This window comes from Thermobia domestica, chromosome 11 (assembly GCF_964235325.1).
Source record: "Thermobia domestica chromosome 11, izTheDome1.hap1.1, whole genome shotgun sequence".
In the NCBI taxonomy this organism is placed as follows: Eukaryota; Metazoa; Arthropoda; class Insecta; order Zygentoma; family Lepismatidae; genus Thermobia; species Thermobia domestica.
The window spans coordinates 266,745,479-266,758,360 of NC_137464.1; the positions used below are offsets into that span (position 1 = coordinate 266,745,479).

Consider the following 12,882-nt stretch of genomic DNA (forward strand, 5'->3'; position numbering starts at 1 on the left):
AAACCACTCTTATCTATTTGAAATGAATAGTTGGCTATTTGGTTCTTGTTTGTGCTTGATAGGCCCGAACTTCGCAGGGTCCCTGACATATTCCTTAATTCTACATGAAATTTTTGTATTTGTCATTCTCATGTACTATTTTCTATTTCCGTCAAATGAACAAATCAATCAAATATCAGTTCTTCTTTAAGTTTAATTTTCAGGATGTATCACAACGACTAACCCCTATCTGAAATCATCTGAATTATTTAGCACAGAGATTCTTAAGTGTAATTTATCTTCAAGTTCGTTTTTTATCATTATTATTATTATTATTATCATCTAAGAGTTATTACTATGTAATTTTCTGTATATGAACTTCCATACGTAGCCATAAACTTGTAAATACTTCATATCATATGCACTTTACCGAAGGTGTTTCAAATCGGTAGCTTCAAACATCACCGACCTAGAATCTTTGGTACCCTCTCTAGTACCTGCCTGTGTATGCCAGCTGATCTAGGTGTCTAAAGCACTTGGCTAGCAATTGAAAAACTCCTTATGGTATGGATGATCTTACGAATTATCCTTTCATTGTTTATTATTTACCTTCTCCTTCAGGGTAGAATAATAAGAATATTCCACTGCTCCCAGTCTCTCATCCAGCCTGGTGGATTCCAAAACAAAACTTTCGTGATAAGTTTTTCTAGTAAAAATCAACAATAGAGCGTAGATATTTTTGATGCATTAGAGATGCAAAAATTTCATGCAGAAGACAGTATGAAATAGGAATTAGGCTTCCTTGCTATCTGCGGGAAGAATCTACAATGCTCGTCCGCATATAGAGGTGAAAGTTGGTTAGTGGCTAGATTGGTTCTTTTATAGTCAATACTCAATTCTTTAAGCTCAATACTCAATTTACATAGTAATGCGGAGTGAGCAATAGCGAGTGAAGGCGGGTAAGTAGCCAAGTTAATTACTTCTTTTATTACGACTCAATGGAGTTGCGGCCGGCGTACTAGAACCTTGACGCTATCTGCATATGACGGGCACAATGATGTTATATTTTGAATATGCAAACCTCTAAAGACATTTACTAGGATATTTTTTTAAAGGAAAAAATATTGTACTTATATAATGACTCCTGATTCTTAATCTGCACTGAATTAACAAAGTAAAGTTCTGTCCATTACATGACGAACATGCAGGGATGGGGAGGAGTGAACTTCACAATACACGCTCTAGCTGCACATCGATACGTACGGCCGCTTTAAAAGGATAAAGCAGACTAAAGTAGGTTTGAGTTAGCTTACGGGACTGATATTTAATATCTTCCCCAAATCATTTGGTTGTGACTTTGGTTCACTTGATAGTGATTACGGTTCGTTCTTCTTAACTCTGATGTAGTCATTGATGGTTTGTTGTAGTACTAGATAACGTATATCATGTGATTGATTAACGCCTTATAGTGTTTGAGCTATGAAGTCGTTAGACGTGTATGTTTCTTTTATTGTAGTTTGGGCATTGAAGATGATCATGATTTATTTTTACTTGTTCTTTTGTGCAATGTAAAGTATGTTTGTGAATTTGCGCCTGTTACAAAGCGAGGTGTTGAGTGATTTTGGGACAGCTTTGAAGTGGTGCCAGCATCGTGAGCTTCAACAAAGATACTTCACTAAATGCCTCTCGTGGGGTTCGTATGATCCCCCCCCCCCCACACACACACACATTTCGATGTATTTTATCAATAGTAAACATTATTGAAACAAAACAATGTTTAGATCTTTTCTTTAACTGCAATTACATAATATAAAAAATCACAAAACAAACATTCATAAACTTAGAAGAAAAACAAAAGTTGCTTTTGTAGTATAATCTTTTTGAGTAATGAATGGGGAATTTAGGTCTGAATATAATACGAATAATATACCGGAAAGAAACATGATAACCCACAAATGTGTATTCATCAAAATTTTACAAACACTTACACATTTACGAACATTTTTCGTTTTTTTTGTTTAAAATAGCCAACCCTGCTTAAAGGGAATATTTGAGTGGTGCGGGCGGGTCTTCCCCGCAAAATGAGTTTTTTTGGGGGGGAGGATTCGGTGGGCAAGTACGGTGTGGTTTGGTGAAAATGTGTCATGATGTGTTTCGGGGTTTTCATTAAGTGTTATTGGAACTGTGCATTTGGTTGATTGATTGATTGATTTTGAGTTTAACGTCCCTTTTCAGCAGCGAGGCTATATGAGACGTGGGTAAGTCTTTACTTTGACTCCAACTGTGACTTTAATCGGTTCTTATAGGTTCAGTTACTTCTTGGAACTGTAGCCCCCCATTTAGATCTGAAAATTCATAGTGACCGCTTCACCTGAATTGATGTTTAGTAACATTGTGGCCCTTGTACTTATAGTATAATTCTTAACATCGTACATTACTTTCACTGTGTTAGTAATTGTAATCGGATCACATGAATCGGTTGAAGTCACTGTTTGGCTCAAAGTAAAAATTTGCCGAGACGTGGACCTACTGATTAACGTGGAATCCGAACCACATGAGCTCCCGCCGGGAATCGAACCCGGGCCTCCAACGCCAAAGGCGCGTACGCTAACCGCTTAGCCACGGAGGAGCTCAACTGTGCATTTGGATTCCCAGTAATCGTTCAGAACGGAGCTGGTTCCGTTCCGGTTCCGCCCCGTCGATGGATTTGGGGGAGATACTAAATGCCATCCGCTTACGAAGTTTGGATCCATTTTGTTAAAATTAAGGATATAGTATACATGAAGCTGCACCAGTTCCCGAAGGAGCAGGACGCTCATACTTTTAGGGATTATTCATTGAGTATGTACGAACTTACAAAGGGGGTAACAAAGCGACTTTTATTTACTTATCGACTGATACGAAAATAAAAAAGAACGTACCTGTACTTTATATCTGCATGTGTAGTGCCCTTGTACTTTATCTATGATTATGTGTGGGGGGGGGGGATTTAACGCATATCGCATGTCTTGTGCACATGGATACTTCTTACTATTGCACTACATAGAAAATGGGCTTAAGTTTAGAGTTGCCCCTCCAGTCTGAAGTTGCCCTTGGACTTTGCAACATACAAAAAACAGTGCTTAAAGTATTAAAAATTGTTACATTTCACTTAACTTCAGTACTCCGTGTGTTTCACAAATATTTAAAAGGTTTTCTTCATTATTTTTGCGCATCCGTTACACCTGTTCGCCATATTCGCCATATTTTGCAACTACCATGCTGCTGAAACCTTCCGCAATGCTTCCGCATCCGGCAAATAGTACTAACTTCCACATATCTTTTCTCGTATTAAACATAACTCTCCCTCCGAACTTACATTCCTAAACATCAAATAAAAACTTCAAATTATCATTTCTTACCTCATTTCTCCTGTAAATTTTCCTGATTTTTATAAAAAGCGGAGGGGTAACTCTAAACTTAACCCAGAAAATGTATGGTATTTCATGTAGAAGTGGTAATAGAACACAGAAGAAACGCAGATCAGGGGGTTCTCATGTATACTATTACCAAAATTAATCCCGTGTAATCCCTTATGTATACGTAAGGACACGGCATTGTAAAGTTTACCCAACGGGGCATACTCCCGAAAAAGTAACGCACTGGATTTTTTTAATTAGATAAATTGCCTCTAAGACACTGCTATTAGTCATATTATCATCATTTGTGAATTTTACGTATAAGCATAGTATTGGTGCTTTCTCTGTTAGATGAGATTCGTTAGCACATTATTCGAGCAGACGAACCTTTAAATTTTTTATTTGGTAGGACCGTCTGCTCGAATGAACCCGATTGCATAATGCATTAACACAACAGAAGCCGAATAAGAAATTGATGGAATTGTTGATAGTAGTAGTAGAAATCACAGGTAATATGTAGTAAATTAGCCTGTGCTTACAACACATTCTATATTAACATAATAACAACTATAACAATATTCTTACTAACACTTACCTGCATGTTCTACATCGTTCTATGTATCACAGACATTAATCCATTTTGTGTAACTTGATTTAATACACAACAGTGCGTGTTAGTATTATGTCTATAATAAATCAATTTCATGCACTATTATATTTATCTTGAATGTAAATGTACAATATTTCATTGTGTTGATAATTGCTTTTTGTACAATTATTTATTTGGGACAATTGCCGTCATTTTAACCTTCCAAATGTGTTGACAATTTACGTACAACATGCGCAATGTGACCAATGTTGTCAAATACCGACCAATGTTGAGAAACATTGAACATTCTACTGCTTGAAACTTGTACACGTCCAAGAAAAGTAATACAATAATAATATAGTAGCAATAGCGTAGCCAGGAATTTTGAGGAGCTGTAACCATTGAATTGATGCCCTAAAGAAACCCAGAAAAATTCCCGGAGATATGAAATTCTCCGGGCCATATGTCCAGTCGTGCCCAGAGACGGTTGCCAATATTTCCGCAGTTGCGTCAACGCAAGCAAAAATTTGCGATAACCAGTATAGCAGTTATAATGACTTTTTCCATTTTTGCATTGCGATACTGTACGCAGAATATTGCGAAGATAAGTATGGAATGACTCCCTTATTCCGTACGAACCTTTGCAAATTTGCGGAGCGTAAGGCAACGCAGAATTTACAAAAATCATTTATAACTGCTATGCCTACTATCGCAAACTGTTGGATTTTCAGTTGTGTTAACGCAAACTGTTATGGAACATGGCCCCATGTCTTGTAAGTTCCCTATCTCCACGGAAAAATCTTCGGAAGCCACCACTAACCACACAGACTAGAATATACAGACCGTAAGTAAACTCAGCGAAAACCTGGAAACAAGGCGAACTGTAGCGCCTCTAACAGTCGACGACGGAACTAACCAGTCGATCTGTGGTCAGCAACGTGGAAAATTCGAAAATAACCGACTCTAGTGGCAAATTGTGGGAGAAAGCGTGCTATGCATAGGTGTGCATTGGCATCGTGTGCTTTTAACATATTGTCCGATAAGGATGTACGAAAATGTCAACAAAAATATCCAGGCACAATACAAGAAGATGCTTTTGTAAAATGTACCCAAAAATATGATAGTTATTTAGTACGGGTAATTGGTAATCCGATCTTCTTGCACTACACCTCGCGCTAACATGCGAAGCTGACTAAAAGAATGCGATGGACACATGCAAGGGTGCCCATCCCCCACAAAGCCGATGGCTCACTCCCCCCCAAAACTAATAATCTCTTCCCTCCTCAAAACTCAAGTCCTCTAAAAACAATTGCCCAGTGTAGCGGTAGTTTTTATAGTACTAGTAATTGTTATTTTTGTTGTTGTTTTTATTTCCTGTAGTAGTATTATAGAATGCTTGTAGTAGTAGTAGGGCCAGTAGTAATTATAAAAATGGCATTACTTTTATTAGTAGTCTTGGTAGTGTACAATACTAAATATGTTCTATAAGGATATTGAAGGGTATAAAAACTTCTACACACTGTGTATGGCACAGATATTCTTATTTTACAATTAGTAGTATTATTTTTTCTTTACAAAATATTGATATAATTCCCTTGTACATGAAAAGTAAGACGCAAGTTACAAGTTATTGAGTTTGATACCAAAAGAAAATGTTATCCTCAAAATTAGCCTACAAAAAGAAGTGATATTCAACAAAAAACATTCCTGTAAAAGAGCCAAGTACGAGTGGCCTTAAAAGGAATTGAAATCACAAAAATGGGCGCCAAGTTCTGGTGGACAACAGTTACAAACACTCACTGGCTCACTTCAAATTTAGATTTGAAACTTGGCTGTTGTCTGTATGGTTACCACTAGCTCACAATTATGTCAAACTACTTTATAATTTTCAACAGACAACATAGGCAAGTTTCAAATCTAAATTTGAAAGTGATTCCTTGAGTGTTTGTAACTGTTGTTCACCAGAACTTGGCGCCATCCTTTCATATAGCAACTTGCGCGGTACTTCATTCATAGAGTTTCTAAGCAGGGAGTAGGGGGATTCATTCTCGAGATTTGAAAAAAAAAATCGCATCGTGTTCCAATGTTATTCTGACGACAGCAAAATTACTTATTCGACATTAGAGTTAAATTCTTCCCCATTTTATTTTATTTCCCCCAATTTTTTTCTCGATGGCACAACTTGCGCCATTCATCCCTCCTGTGAGCGACCTTCTCTCTTAAAACGAACCAATCTTTCCTTTCATACGGCTACTTGCGCGGTACTTCATTCATCAAGTATCGAAGCAGGGGGTACGGGGGTTCACCCCGGAAAATTTTTGAAAATTAGCTTCTCAAAATCGTGTTTTAATGCTATTCCGACAGTAAAATTGCTAGTTCGAAAGTAGAGTAAAATCCCCCCAAAATTTTTCTCAATGGCGCAGCTTGCGCCATACATCCCCCCTGTGGGCGGCCCTGGATACATGGACAACCCATGACGTCACGCTCGAAAAGTGATTGCAGCGCCAACCCACTTACGACGAAACATTTTTCCCTACCAAACGTTTGGTTGGCTCTTTCGCCGTGCAGACGATACAAACTAATTTCAATAGAGCACCGTTGCAGGATGTATGATGTCTAATAGTCTTCCTTAGATTACATACATATATGTATATTTCCTTCGTCAGTTATATGTTATATACACGTCCATTTGTATGAGATCCTGACCGCCTATATTGTTTCATATGGAAAGTACGTCCAGATGGAACACTTATACAGAAAGTATTATAAAAAATGCGTTTTCAGTTATACGTCTGCTGTACGTTAAGCCCGAAAACTACAGGATTTACAAATGTAACATACGATTTTACGTACGCCACCTACATTCTTTTTCTGAGTGTGAGAATAGTCCAATTATAATTGATTGTTTCATAAGCAATTGTTGCCTCTAACAACGGCAGAGTCAACAATGTTGAAAATTGGCAAATACAGTTCCCTATGTATTGCTACATTCATTTTGCTTATAAGTTAGTTGGTTTTGGTTGAATTCTTTATTTATTCGCTATTTTTATGATCGTTTTTTTAAGTAGCTCTTCCCATATAGTAACATTGATGACGGTAGTGGTGCCATCCCTTGAGCTAGAAACAAAATAACCTTAGAAGTACTTATTACGGTTGGATATGCTATCGGTCAAAAAAGAAAGGAAAATAGAAAAAGAAACAAAAAAACAACTCCATGCTACCGTGCACAGCAGCACTAGTTACGTACAAGTCAGTACTGGTAATGGACACTCTAAAACTGGAGATGAATCAATGATAATGAAAATAACAGCGAAATGAAGAAAGTTAGAGGAAACTGGAGAACCTCTAGAAAACCCACAGGTATGCTGTTTGTTCACCACAAAGCTCACTTCTCACGAGCTGAGTCCAGTTGTCATATGAGCAGAACGACCTCCATTTTCAACTTTCATGAAATCTGCCTCGAAGTACTGCATACATCTTAAAAGTAATCAATATGATTCGCTTGTTCGGACTCACAATGATGTATCCTTTCGTAATGATGGAACATACAAACTTAAAGAGGCTGGGTTCTTTGAATCTAAGTTGTTACAACTCTGATCTGCGGAAAAAGCTGTCTAAAGGGAAAACAGAAAGAAGCACATTGCGTCGAAAGAAATACTCCTGATGTTTCCTTTGTTACATCAAAGAGTTGATCAGAAAGTGATTGGTTTTCTGTGTGTTGCTGGAAGTCATGTCTTCGGTACACCATTCGTAGGTCGTCACATAAGTTGGAAGGTTGCAGCCAATCAGATACACGAAACCTCTAAAGAAAACGCTCTACAAAACAAAACTTGAGGAAAACCTAAAGATACTAAGAGCAATGACAAGCTATGCAATTCCGGGAAGAAACAAAATGACCTTCAGATATCAAGGTTGTGATTCCGAAATAGAGGATAACGATGACAATCGATTTTTTGTTCAAAAATATGTTTGGTTTGTATTTTTAACAATTTCTAGTTTTGGAAAAATACGTTTTGTTTCAAGCAATTGATCTTGCACTTACACTTTACTCTTTTAGCTAATTATGCTACTACTACTACTACTACTACTACTACTAATAATAATAATAATAATAATAATAATAATAATAATAATAATAATAATAATAATAATAATAATAATAAGGCCACGGTGGCTCAGTGATAGAGCGTTCACCTCTGGTGCTTGGGGTCTCTGGTTCGATCCCAGCTCGCGTCAAGTCACCTTTGTGGTGGACAAACACCGTGTGCGTGGGTTTCCTCGGGGTTCTCCCGTTTCCTCCGAATTTGTTCATTCCACCATTTCATTCACTTTCCATCATCACCGTCTCCTTTAGCCTAACCGGCGTATTCGTGGGACGTAAAACTCAAAGATTTCATTTCATTTTTTTTTATTTATTTTTTATTTATTTAACAATCACCAGATACAGCTCAGAGGCCATTTTACACTGGATATCCAACAACAACAACAACAACAATGGAAAGGATTTGGGAAGGTATCGGCCAGGGCCTGTTTTTAGTAGGTACCATCCCGGCATTTGCCTGGTAGGACTGAGGGAAACCCTGGAAAACCTCAGTCAGGATGGTCGGCAGCGGGATTCGAACCCACGACCTCCCGAATGCGAAGCCAACACTCTACCACTTGAGCTACTTCGCTCTACTACTACTACTACTACTACTACTACTACTACTGCTAATACTAATATTACTACTAGTACTACTACTACTACTACTACTACTACTACTACTACTAATAATAATAATAATAATAATAATAATAATAATAATAATAATAATAATAATAATAATAATAATAATAATGTGAGAAGCTAATTTGATCAAGTATCTTAATATCCTACTTGACCGATTTACTTGAAAATTGCAACGTATCTTCAGTAAAACCTTTCGAGTACTTCATAATGATTGGCAGCACATGTTACTTCTTTATTTTTTTCCCCAAAGTGACAACATCAGGAAGTAACTACACTATCTCTATGGCCTTATGGCCTATGAAACCCGAAGGTTCAATGCTTCGTTCACTAAAGCTCTCCATTGGTTTCTATCCTTAGCCAACTGGATCTAGTTTCGGTAAATATTTAGCAGAAGTAAAAAAATACAAAATTTCAGTAGCGGTTCGTGGTCTGTAGAAGCACCGGTTGCAATCTTGCAATATCAAAGGTATATAGTTACGCGCAAGTGTTCCTCTCCCCCAGAATTCTTGAGTCTTATCCAAAAAATATTCAGAAAATATGAAGAGGAATGTCTTTTAAGCTTTCAAACAACCACTTATCAATGCAAGTTTATACACTATTTATATACAAAACTTCTACGAAAATAATTTTAAAAAAAATAACATTTCCAGGAATTTAGACTAAAGAAGACAGATGAGTATTGAAAGTAAACGATTTGAGATTAATTTTTATGCTCTCCGCCGGAAGTCGAACACCGAATCATGTGCGCGAACGACACAGAGCTAAGAATTAGACCAGTGGTAAGACATTTTCTTCTTTGAGACTCGATCGCTCCCCCGCCCCCTCTCTCCAGAATAGGATATTTTTTATTTTAAAAATAAAATCTATCCCAAGAATTTTTACTTTTGTATTATAAATGTAAAATAAAATCTATTGACTTCGAACGACCACCCTTTCCCAAACATTCAGCCTGGATCCGCCCCTGCTACCACCAGACTCGTATTTGTAATTTTGCGAGTTTCTGTTTGGTGAATAACTTCTTTCTTCCAAGCGTTTATATCTCACTCAACCTATCAATTGAGTCAAGCGCTGCCAAGCGGAGGAATTCGTAACTACTACAGAAGCTGACTGTTGTATACCAGTTGAAAACGAAGTAGCAACTGGAAGAGAGGTATACGCAAGAATAAATCCACTTCCTCATGTTAAGAGATAGGAAGCCATATGCTCAATGTTACTGCTTCCAGTTGCAACGCTCTCTGCCACTGGATTTGTAAATCACTCTCTTTCAGTTTTTTAAATTTATTTTTTTTAGAAATTCATCAATACTGTTTTGCGCTCAAGAGCAAAGGTTTATTTTTTACTGATACACTACTTCAATACTTTTAAATATCTTTAGTATTAAAAAACATATCCGGTTGCACAACCATGCAACATATAGTACCAGCCGCCACTGCAAAATTTACAGTGAGAAATGGAATATGCAAGTACTTAGACCTAACATAACCTAACCAAATCCAACTAAAACTAACCTAATATTAATAGAAATGAGTCAAATTCTATCATTTTTATGGAAATTATGCTGGACTCCTATACTAATATAATCTAACACAAACTAACGTAACCTAACCGAAACTAACATAACCTAAGCTAAACTAACCTATTGTGAACAGAAACTGCCGAAATTGTAACATTTTTTTAGAAAAAATAGCTGACCCCTTCTGCTAAACATTGTCCCAGTTTCTGCTTTGTACTTCTATTTCTATGAGAACCATCTTAACATTGGCGTTTAGGTCAGCGTTTCTCAAAGTGTGTTCTGCTGAATCCAGGGGTTCCATATAAACCAACCTCAAGAAAGCGAATAAGTGTCTATCTCATCCACGATTTGGTTTGAATTTTGAGTTCTTCGGAATTAGTTTTTGGAAGTTTGAACAGGAATTATATATATGAATTTTTGGAAAAAATAAAATAAAAAATAACAAAAGCTCCATTCCAACACTATCAAGTCAAGAGCACTAAATGCAAAGCTCTTCAAAATTCTTTGTGACGACAAGGGAAGCCTTCATCAATCCCTCCTTCTCCACACAGAAATCAGATGGCTTTCTCGTGGAAAAGCTTTAAGCAGGCTCTTCGAACTAAGAGATGAGGTAAATCACCACTTCGAGCTGGAACAACGTTTAAGTGATGAACAGTGACTGTTTAGGCTTGCCTATCTAGCTGACATATATGAGAAAATTAATGAGGTCAATCTGTCCCTTCAAGGAAAGAACGCAAATGTATTTACAGAAGAGGACAAAATCACGGCTTTTAAGAGGAAGGTACAGTTCTGGAGCTGAAGTATCACTGAATGTGAAATATCACTGTGTGTTTGCTGCATTGAAAGATTTCCTTCAGGAGAACGAAGGGAATCTCGGAGAATTCGATGACATTAATAAAGAATTTATTGAACATTTGGAGAATTTGCAGCCCACTATAAATCAGTATTTTCCAGAAAAGGAAAGTGAATATTATCAACATCAGTGGGTCAAAAATCCATCTGACATTCAAGGAAAGCCTCCTCGCTTCATCGTTGACGAATACGAGAAGGTAATAGATTTGACATCCGATTCATCCCTTCAACTTCAGTTTAAAAAGCTGCTGTTGATAGACTTCTAGTGTCAGTTGAGAAAAGAATACTTGGGGCATCGAAGAAAGCTATTGGTGCTACTTCCTTTTGTAAATACCAATTTATGTGAAACTGGATTTTTTGGGTACTTGTGCACCAAAAGCAAATACCGAAACAGAGTGGATGCGGAACCAGAAATGAGACTGCAGATTTCTGCCATACGATCTGATATTAAAAAAAAAACTCCGCAGACACAAAAAACAACTCCACTCCTCCCTCTGAAGTCTCAGCACATATGGTATGTTTTGTATGAAAAATGATTCTCATGTCGCATTAAGTTTCATGTCACATTTCAGAAACTAGGTTTTTATAAATACTTCAAAATATTAAATTACTGTAAATAAGATCATTTTTACAGTAATTTAATATTTTGAAGTGTTTATGAAAACCGAATTTCCCGTGTGCACATAAAATTACAGTGATTTATTAGTTTTGAAGTGTTTATGAAAATTAGTGCTGTCGAATTTTTGTGACATTTGCGGTTTTCAAAACCGAAAACGCAAAAGCGGCTTTCAAAATCAACATTTCGGTTTTATGAAATTTCACTTTTTTCAAAAACCGGTTTTCGGTTTTTTCAAAAAAAGATTTCGACAGCACTAATGAAAATCTAGATTTTTATTTGCATATAAAACAGTTTATAAGTGATCATATTTACAGTAATTTAAATTTATTGCATTTTAAAATAATAGTGTGATGCTAACTTACATAATAATACCAAATCTTAAAAAAAAAAAAAAAAAAACTTTTCTCTTCAATGATACTGCATAATAAATGGCATTACTATATTATAAATTGTCGAATAATTTAATATTTTTTTCGCTGGTTCAGCTCATTTATTTTGGACGTGAAAGGGTTCCATGAATGAAAAGGTTTTAGAAACGCTGGTCTAGGTCTTTCTAATGGCCTTTTTCTGAATGGGTTTCCAGTTAAAAAAAAAAAAAAAATTGAAGTGTGGATATCCTGGACACATTCAAACTGAGCGGTACGATCTTTCAGTTCTTCCCAGTAGAGGTGCCAGCAGTGATTGCTAAATGAAAAAGTGAGGATCTGGTGGCGAAAAGGCGAAGTGCTCGGACAAGGGGGAGGGCACAGGAACCTTAAGAATGAAGTCCCTTCTTGTTTCATTGTGGCTACATGTTCTGCCCATCTGACCATGTTCTGCTTGACTTAATCACTCTAACAATGTTAGATAAATGGTATAAATTATGCAGTTTATATCAGGAACAGTGCAGTGAAATTGAAGACATGAACGCTGAAATGTTACTTCGAGATAATTTAAGCAAAAAAAATCAGGATACTTCAATGTATCTTTCGCAAATTTTCAACATTTATCTGTTGAGTTACGTATTTGTTGAAGGTCTTGTTTCACAAGCAAAACCTGAAATGACGCTCCTATGCGTTTGATTAATTTGTAAAGTACGAAAATCAGCGTTTCGTGAAGAATTATATATTTTGTAAAAAATAAAATACAACTTCCTAAATCCTTCCTTTCCTTACGAGTATAAATCTTGGGAAATGTGTTCATACTTAAGTTAAAAGCTACTTT

General features: G+C 36.6%; 1 protein-coding gene across 1 annotated transcript in view; it reads right to left on the minus strand.

The window, feature by feature from the left end:
- LOC145665057 (DNA excision repair protein ERCC-6-like) overlaps positions 1–4,240 on the minus strand; it is a 63,125-nt gene extending 58,885 nt beyond the window's left edge. The window contains exon 1 of the mRNA XM_081732310.1: positions 3,973–4,240. The gene's annotated coding sequence lies outside the window, so the exon portion shown is untranslated. The remainder of the gene's footprint in view (positions 1–3,972) is intronic.
- Positions 4,241–12,882: the final 8,642 nt, after the last annotated feature.